Source organism: Podarcis tiliguerta (assembly GCF_965153285.1).
Source record: "Podarcis tiliguerta genome assembly, chromosome: W".
Lineage (NCBI taxonomy): Eukaryota > Metazoa > Chordata > Lepidosauria > Squamata > Lacertidae > Podarcis > Podarcis tiliguerta.
The window spans coordinates 348,012-358,210 of NC_139552.1; the positions used below are offsets into that span (position 1 = coordinate 348,012).

A 10,199-nucleotide genomic window follows, 5' to 3' on the forward strand; every position below is an offset into this window, starting at 1 on the left:
GAAGCAGTGTAGTTCAGTGGTAGAGAAACCTGCTTTGCATGCAGAAGGTCTCAGGTGTGATCCCTGGCATCTCCAGGTAGGGCAGGGAATGTCTCTTGCCTGAACCCTGGAGAGCTACTGGAGATGTCAGGGATTGAACCTGGGACTTTCTGCATGCAACACAGGTTCTTTCCCACTGAGCTGCCAATATATGGTCAGTATATTGGTAGTAAATATTGAACTCAAAGGGCGAAGAGAACTATTTGTGTATTATCTGTTTTGGCCAGAGATGAAGGTTCACTGCAAAGCCCTGTTCGCTTTTCATCTGTGTAATTGCATTTCCTGTTCAATATGGAACACCTTAGTTTTGGCAAAGGCTTTTCTTTCCAGCTCTACTTGGCTTGCTTGTCAGCAGGATGTTTGATTCAGACTGACATGATCCTTGCCAAAAATCGATGGGGGATTGTAGAAGGCCTTGTGCTCTCAATTCCCAGCTCAATTAAAATCCAGCCGACCTGGGAAATTGTAGTATTGATTTAAGGGCCTGCCCTTTGGGCAGGGATCTTGGAGGTCCGATCTGTGAGTCTGAAAAGATCTATTGTGTATTTTTATTAAATTACTGTGTATGTCTATCCTGCCATATCCTTAAACGGCAGAGCTAATATCAGTATTCTAAGCATGTATCTGTGCATATACACAAATCTTGTCTGGTCTTGATAGAGAGTTAAAATGTGTGCTGACTCTGGCCCTCCCCTGTGGGGCTAAATGGGGGAAGGAGAATCTTGTATGATGGCATGCTGAGCTGTGGAGTTAAGTCCAAGTGCTTCTGAGGTACATCTCAATTGTGTGGGAAAGCCTCTCCACAACACCAAACTGTGTGGCAGTTGAGGGTCTTCTTCCTGGCAGATCACTTCCTGGTGCAACTGGACTTCTCCATGACCCTTCCCCTCTGCAGGGAGGTGGGACCAATTTGGATGGTCCGCCCCCGCCACTTAATGGATCCAAATGGTTTCCAGAGAGTGGTAGGGGATGCTTTATCCCATGTTGATGGCCTTTCAGCTGATTCCCTGGTGGCCCGCTGGAATGCAGAGTTAACCAGGGCTATCGACTGTCTGGCTCCGAAGCGCCCTCTCCGATTGCATGGAGCCCGGACAGCCCCATGGTTTTCTTCGGAGCTGAGGGCGATGAAACAATCGCTGAGACGGCTAGAGCGTCGGTGGCAGAAAACTCACTCCGAATCTGACCGGACATAGGTTAGAGCTCAACGTCGAGCCTACCAAGTGGCGATAGTGACGGCGAAGAAGACTTTCTTCACCGCCTCTATTGCATCTGCAGAAAATAGTAGCAGGAGACTCTTTCAGGTGGTTCGCAATTTAACAGAACCACCTGTACCACCGGGGCCTTGTAAAGACCCCAAGATCTTCTGCAAGGTTTTTCAAAGTTTTTTGCAGATAAAATCATTCATATTCGGAAGGAACTAGACACCACCGTGGGAGCAGGGCGTGGGCGGGAGAGTGCTAGAGCTCTGTCTGGTCAAGTTGCATGGAATCAATTTCAATCCGTTACCCCCGAGGATGTGGACAGGCTGCTTGGACGCGTGAAACCAACCACCTGTCTCCTTGAGCCTTGCCCATCCTGGCTAATAAAAGCAAGCCGGGAAGGGCTGGGAGATGGGCTCTGTGGGGTGGTGAATGCTTCCCTCTGTGAGGGAACATTCCCAGATCCGCTGAAAGAGGCGGTCATTAAACCGCTTCTTAAAAAACCATCTTTAGACCCGGCCAGTATGGCCAACTATCGCCCAATCTCAAATCTCCCATTCTTTTTTTTTTTTTTAAGATGTTTATTAAAATTTTCAACATGTTACAAGAATTAGAAAGAATAAAGAAAAAGAAGAAAAAGAAAATACAAAATAAAAACAATTAAAAACAAATCAGTCTTTCCATAACTTACCTTTCATTTGCTTGTTTCCCTGACCTCCTCACACCTCCCTTTCTTGTATTCCAGCTCAGTTGGTTAATTCAGCAAATCCTTCCCCTCTTTAATTTTATCTTAATCTTTTATCTTAATATATTAACGCTTTAGATTATCACCCGTTAACAATCCATTTTTACATGTTCCTTAACATTGCTGCTAAAAAATCCCACTTAACTTCAATCCAGCATCGTTCTAACATTCTTTAATTTTACAATGTTTCTGTAAGTAGTCTTTAAATTTCTTCCAATCTTCTTCCACTAAATCTTCTCCCTGGTCTCGGATTCTGCCGGTCATTTCCGCCAATTCCATATAGTCCATCACCTTCATCTGCCATTCTTCCAGAGTGGGTAATTCTTGTGTCTTCCAATATGCCCAGGAGAAATGCTTCTGGTTTCTTCAGAAAAGTATATTTAAATACCTTTTTCATTTCGTTATAAATCATCTCCCGGAAAGCCTTAATCCTTGGGCACGTCCACCAAAGGTGAAAGAATGTGCCTTCAGTTTCTTTACATTTCCAGCATTTATTATCGGCAAATGATAGATTTTTGCTAGCTTGACTGGTGTCATGTACCACCTGTATATCATTTTCATAATGTTCTCTCTTAAGGCATTACATGCCGTAAATTTCATACCAGTGGTCCATAACTGTTCCCAGTCAGCCATCATTATGTTATGTCCAACATCTTGTGCCCATTTAATCATAGCAGATTTTACTGTTTCATCCTGAGTATTCCATTTCAACAGCAAGTTATACATTCTTGACAAAATCTTAGTTTTGGGTTCTAACAGTTCTGTTTCCAATTTTGATTTTTCCACCTGGAAGCCAATTTTTCTATCCAATTTGTATGCCTCCATTATCTGGTGATAATGAAGCCAGTCTCGCACTTTAGTTTTTAGTTTTTCAAAACTCTGCAGTTTTAGTTTGTCTCCCTCCTGTTCCAAAATTTCCCAATATTTCGGCCATTTGGCCTCCATATTGAGCTTTTTTAAGGCTTTCGCTTCCATTGGTGACAGCCACCTTGGGGTTTTATTTTCAAGTAGGTCTTTATACCTTGTCCAAACATTAAACAATGCTTTCCTGACAATATGGTTTTTAAACATTCTATGCACTTTAACCTTTTCGTACCATAGATATGCATGCCAACCAAAAACATTATTGAATCCTTCTAAATCCAAAATGTCTGTGTTTTCAAGAAGCAGCCATTCTTTCATCCAGCAGAAAGCTGCTGATTCATAGTAAAGTTTTAAGTCTGGCAGGGCAAAGCCTCCTCTTTCTTTTGCATCAGTTAAAATTTTAAATTTTATTCTTGGCTTTTTGCCCTGCCAGACAAATCTAGAAATATCTTTCTGCCACTTCTTGAAACAATCCATTTTGTCAATAATTTGCAATGTCTGAAACAAAAACAGCATTCTAGGCAATACATTCATTTTTATCGCAGCAATATCGCAGCCTAACAATGAAAGCTTCAAATTAGACCAAATTTCTAAATCTTTCTTCACCTCCGTCCAACATTTATCGTAATTGTCTTTAAATAAGTTCCCATTCTTAGCTGTCATATTAATCCCCAGGTACTTCACTTTCTTAACCACTGTCAAACCTGTCTCATTCTGAAACCTCTCTTTCTCAGTTTCTGTTAAATTCTTTTCCAAAACCTTTGTTTTTAATTTATTCAATTTAAATCCTGCTACTCGACCAAACTCCTGAATCAGTTCTATAACTCTTCTTGTACTAGATTCTGGCTCCTGTAACATCAAAACTAGGTCATCTGCAAATGCTCTTAATTTATATTGTTTGGCTCCGACCTGTATCCCTTTAACCAATTGGTCCTTTCTAATCATATTCAGCAGAACCTCCAGGACCGATATAAAAAGCAATTGGGAAATTGGGCAACCTTGTCGTGTTCCTTTTTCTATTCTGAACTCCTCCGTCACAACATTATTAACAATTAGTCTAGCTTTTTGTTCAGAATAAATTGCACCTATACCATTTTCAAATTCTTGTCCTACCCCCATCCCCTGGAGATTCTTCTTCATAAAGCTCCAAGAAATATTGTCAAAGGCTTTCTCTGCATCCACAAAAATTGAAACTGCCTTCATATTAATTTTCTCCTGTAATAGTTCCAAAATGTCAATTACATTTCTCACATTGTCAGATAAATGTCTGCCCGGGAGAAAGCCTGCTTGGTCTTTGTGAATCTCCTCTATTAAAACTTTCTTTAATCTTCTAGCCAAAATGTCTGCAAAAATTTTGTAATCCACATTAAGCAATGATATGGGGCGGTAGTTCTTGAGCTGTGTCTTTTCAGTCTCTGTCTTTGGTATAAGTGTAATAAATGCTTCTTTCCACGACTCCGGTGCCTTTCTCCCCTCCATTATTTCATTACAGACTTCTTTCAAGGGTTGAATCAACCATTCTTTCAACGTCTTATAGTATCTAGAAGTCAATCCATCAGGCCCTGGAGATTTGCTCAATTGCATACTCTGAATGGCACTTTCTACCTCTTGTTCTGTTATTCTATGATTCAACTTCAATTTGTTCTCTTGAGAGATTTTTTGTAGACCATTTACTTTCAAAAAATCATCTATATCAACCTCTTTCTGTGACTGTTGTGAATATAGCTATTTAAAATACCTTTGAAAACAACTTCTAATCTCAGCCGGGTTCTGTATAATCCTTCCTTCAACCTCCAAGTTGGTAATTGTATTTAACTTTTGTCTCTTCCTCATTTGCCAAGCTAGTAGTTTTCCACACTTGTTTGCCGATTCAAAAGTCTTTTGTCTCATTTGTCTAATTTTCCATTCTATCTCTTGATTTATCAGTTGCATATATTGAACTTGATATAGCTTTATTTCTCTTAAAATTTCCTGTGACTTTGGTTTTACTCTCAGTCTCTTCTCGCTTTCTTTTATCTTCTCCAAAATTTTATCTCTCCTTTCCTGTTGTGATCTCTTCTTCAATGCATTTTGTTGTATCAAGAACCCTCTCATCACAGCTTTACTTGCGTCCCATATTACTCTTTTCTCAACTGTAGTATTCAAGTTTATTTCAAAATAATCTCTCAAGGTTTTTTGGGCCTTCTTAGTCACTTCTTCATCCCTAAACAAAGTGTCATTCATCCTCCATCTGAAGGAACCAATTGGTGTTAGGTTCATCACCATCTTTACAGCATTATAGTCAGAGCAAGTCTTTGGGCAGATTTCCACTTTTTTGTCTTTAGTGCCAGACCTCTAGTAATCCAAATTTGGTCAATTCTTGTCCATGTCATTTTGGCTTCAGAGAAGAAGGTTCCCTCTCTCCCCAGGGGATTCTTTGTTCTCCATATATCTACTAAGTCCAAATTGTCTGTCAACTCAAAAAAGGTTTTCGGTAGTCTACCATCTTTGGTGACTACCTGCCGTTGTGCCTTGCCCATGTTTGTGGAAACTACTCCGTTCATATCTCCCATCAGGATCACATTGTAGTCCAAATAATCTGTCAATGTCTCATGCAACTTTTTAAAGAATTCAGATTTTCCTTCATTCGGTGCATATACACCTACTATCAAATATTTCTCTCCATGAATTTGAATTTCAATTGCCAAATATCTTCCATGGTCATCTATAAAGATAAGTTTCGGTGATAGTCTCTCCTTAGCATAAATAACTACTCTTTTTTTTACTTTGTCCGAAGAAATAAATTCTTGTCCCAATCTCTTGTTAATTAGGACTTTCCTGTGTAGCCTTATCACATGAGTTTCCTGCAAACAAATCAGATCTAATTGTTCCTTTTTTAGTATATGAAAAATCGATTTCCTTTTCCTCGCCGAGTTCAAACCGTTACAATTCCAGCTTAATAGTTGCAGAGACATGATGTGTTTGTTATGTTCCTCCAGTTGCTCCCAAAACGTCTTCTTGCTCTGTCGATCCCGGTGGTGTCACCTTGTCCAAACCAAGAATTGCTTTTGCTCTGTCTAGTTCTTTTTTCTCCAGTGCTCTTTTCAATGGGTTTTGCTCTTTTAGAAGTTCTTTCTGCAGGCTCTCCTCGTAGTCTTTTAAGAATCTGTCTTTGTCCTCCACTGATCTTATTTTAATCTTTCTTCCTTTAATACTAAAGGAAAGGCCTTCCGGAAATTCCCACCTAAAAATGATGCTATTCCTTCTCAGCTGGGTGACCAAATCTCTGTAGTTGGATCTGAGTTCCAAAAGATGTTTCGGAATGTCTTTGAATATTTCCACTCTTATCTGATTTATTTCCAAAGGTTTTTGAAAGTGCAGTCCCAAAATTTTATCTCTCTCCTCTTTGGATCTGAGCGTGATCAGACAATCTCTTGTCTTGATTTTCCTTCCTCCTTTTCCAAGTCTGAAGGCACTCACTATTTTAAACTCTTCTTTCTCCAGATCCAAATCCCCAAAGTTCACAAACTCCTGTGTAAGAAAATCACTTAATCTGTCTTTTTCAAGTTCCGGCACAGCCCTGATTCTCAAATTCGTTTGCTTGTCTTTCAATTCGATCATAGAAAACCTTGATCTATGATCCTCAAGTTGTCTATGAATTGGTGGTATTTTCTCCTCTGTAGCAGCCGCTATCTCCTTCGCTTCCTCAGCTGTCTTTCTGGTCGTGGAAGATTCCTCTAGTAATTTCTGTATGGTTTCTGTATTAGTATTCACTTTTTGGCCCAAATTATTGACACTCACAGTATTTTGATTAATACTTACAGTATTTTGATCTATTTTGGATGATGCTTCTGCAACTCTTTTATTTGTTTCAGCTACCTCTTCTGTCAATTTATTTATTGACTCCTGAATTTTAGCCAGTCCTGCAGCCAAAACCTCGTCAGTTGACATACTTTTTGGTTTAGACTGTGCAGGAGCACCTCCTGATGGGCCAGATACGGAAGCTCTCCTTTGGCCAATTCCCGTGTGAAAGGATCTGCCAGACCTTGTTGTTTTTTCCTGAAGCGGTTCTAGTTTCTCTTTCCCATCTGCCATGCCACACAAGATAAAAACTCAAAGTCGTCTCCCAGCTGCAGCTATTTTACACAACTTTAGAAAACAGTGGAAATTTCCTCTGTTATTTTATAACAGTTCCAACGTCCACTAGGGGGACACAATGTTAGCAAGTTGTTACTTTAGTAAAAATGTCCTCTTTCTTTCCCTTGTGCCCCCCTCCTTATTTTCCAGATACTTTAGTATCAGGATGGACCCAACAGAAACACTGTATTTATTTTTGCAGAGTTAAGAGCCAAAAAGTATCTTTTCGCGATTCCTCTAAGAGGCTTTTATTGTCCTTTGACAGCCCAGGACCAGGCGACAGAGCGGTGGTTCTTAATCTTAAAGGTCTTTTCAAGCAGGGAAGATATCTTTCCGTTCCTCCCCCCTCCTCTCCTGCTACCGGAGGGGGAATCTCTCCTTAGACGTTCAGATTTTAGTTCCTTTCGAAAACGTCTTTAAAAGTTTTAGCTTGCAAATTCTTTGCTTTGATCTATTTACAGAGCGGAAGGCTGACTTCCTGTTTAGACCTTGCTGCTTCGGTTTCAAATTAATACTTTCTTTTGCTTTAAGTCCAAATTAAATCCAACGTTTAACATCCACGTTTCCTTTAAATCTGATATTTCCCCTACTCACAGGTAACTCTTTTAGAGTCCGAATTGTTCCAGGAAAAAGCCAGCGCTCTCCGGTAACAGCTATGCGACGTCGCTCCAAAGAAGTAGCAGTCGACTCTCAGCACCGCGCCACAAACCCCGCCACGCTCCGGAGCCCGTACTGGACTCCTTTTACGATTGGGGGGGGGGCGCAAAAGGTGCCCGCCGAGTCCCACGGTCGTAGGCTTCCCCCGCCTACGATTTCAGGGGTCCTCCGCGTCACCGTAGCGGTAGAACCCAGGCTTCTTAGGAGCTCTCCCTCCGCAGATCAGAGGGATGCCACCATTACCGATGGCGCTCGACCCGGAAGCCTTATTCACTTCAAAAGCTCCTTATCTTTGGCAGCTCGTAAATCAACAAGGCCTTCTTGCTCTCCTCCGGCCTAATTAGTCTGCCGGACTTCAAAGACTCTGCCATGGCACAGAAAAGTCTTGCTTTTCCCCACATACCTCTCACAGTCTTCAGCAGTCTTACTCTCCTGTAAGTACTGTGAATCTGGGCCTGTAACCTGTTGTTGGGATACTGCCAGGGAGACAAAGGCCATCAGGCAGGCCTACACGTCATCTCCAGACGATCTCTCGGTCTCCTGTAGAACAGCATCAGTCAATTAGCGACACGAGCCTCAGACACATTCCAAGACCCATGAACGCCCTCTTCACAGAGTTTCCACAACGGAAGATTCACCCAGGAGAGCATATTTACAGCATTATTCAACGTTGGTCAGAACAAAGGAAAAACATGACTGCTTGCATCCATGTCGAGGAAAACAGCAAGGACAAAAGCTATATACAAAACGGAAACTCCCAGTGAGCAGGAAGTACACAGGCATGTGACACACAACAGCCTGTTCCCTTTTTAAGGAGGAACGGAAATATCCTAACAATGCATGCCAACCAAATCGATTGTCCAATCCCTCCAGGTCCAAAATATCTTCATTGTCTAATTTAATCCAATCTTTAATCCAGCAGAAGGCCACAGCTTCAAAGTATATCTTCAAATCAGGCAGGGAAAAAACCCCTCTTTCTTTTACATCCGTAAGTAGTTTATATTTAATTCTAGGTTTTCCCCCCTGCCAGATAAATTTGGAGAGCGCCTTCTGCCATTCTTTAAAACATTTAATATTGTCAATAATAGGTAAGGTTTGAAATAAAAACAACATTTTCGGCAATACATTCATCTTAACCACCAATATTTGGCCCATAAGTGATAATTTTAAATTTGACCACATCTCTAGATCTCTTTTAATTTTAATTTCATTCCACACTTTTCCATAATTATCCTTGTATAGATTTAAATTTTTCGCCGTTAAATTCACACCCAAATATTTAACCTTTTTCGAAAAGACCAGGCCTGTCTTTTCAATAAGGATTTTTCGTTCATCATTATCTAAGTTTTTATCCAAAACTTTGGTTTTGTTCTTATTTAATTTAAATCCTAGCAGTTGCCCAAACTCCTGAATCATCTCCAGTGCTTTTAATGCACTGGTTTTTGGATCCTGTAGAGTTAAAACCAAATCATACTGCAAAGGCTTTTAATTTATACTGCTTAGATCCTACTACAATGCCCTTAACTTCCTCTTCTTTCCTCATCATATTTAGCCATACCTCCAGAACCAAAATAAATAATAGAGGAGAAAGTGGGCACCCTTGCCTGGTTTCCTCTGATACCACATTATTGACAATAATTTTAGCTTTTTGTTCAGAATAGATCGCCTTAATACTATTTAAGAATTTTTGACCAACCTCAATTCTTTCTAAAAAAAATTCCATAAAAAGCCAAGAAATATTGTCAAAGGCCTTCTCCGTGTCAATAAACATTAATAATGCTTTACAGTTTCTTTTAGCCTCTAATCTTTGTAATATGTCAATTATATTCCTAATATTATCTTGCATATGTCTCCCAGGCAGAAATCCTGCCTGACCTTTATGTATATATTCTATTAAAACCCTTTTCAGTCTATTGGCCAAAATATTTGCAAATATCCTATAATCCACATTAAGTAATGAGATTGGTCTATAGTTCTTAACATCCGATCTATCTTGCTCTGGTTTTGGTATCAGAGTTATGTACATGTATGTAAAATCTTAACAGAGGCTCGAGGTTCCAAATGCAAGGTTCTCCCAACCTTTTCCCAATCCTTGTGTCTGAAAGATCCGCCTTCAGGATACCAAGGACACTGCTGATTAATTACTTCTAACAGGTCCTTGAGATCTCCTGAGGAGCAGCGGTGACGTGCTTTTAAAAGCAGGTACTGTAAATCTTTGTGATGTTGTTGCTGTTGTGCTGAAAAGGAACCCCCTATCTCTACGCTATTCCAAAAATACTCACCGGGATCCAGAAGGATGCGAGGACACGTCTGTAGCCCTTGCCGGGTCAGGCCCCACGTTAGGCGCCACATGTAGGAATAATGGAGGACGACGGGAGGTTGGATGCAGTGAGCTGTGCATGAGCAAGCTCAAGAGCAAGCTTTGCAGAGCCTCTTTTTATTAGCAGAAGTCAACAGTTGGAAACAGTAGTGAAACCACGTGACGTATTAACATCTAAGCACATTTCCAGCGTTATCAAATACACGTGTTAGCAGGTGTTTTCCTAAAATGTTCCTAAAATGTTCCCCGATACTTGATT

At 40.5% G+C, this 10,199-nt stretch overlaps 1 protein-coding gene across 1 annotated transcript in view; it reads left to right on the forward strand.

Moving 5' to 3' along the window:
- Positions 1–10,199, forward strand: part of LOC310668783 (spectrin alpha chain, non-erythrocytic 1-like) — a gene marked incomplete at its 3' end in the record, with an annotated part of 263,702 nt that overhangs the window by 174,279 nt on the left and 79,224 nt on the right. The window lies entirely within an intron of this gene.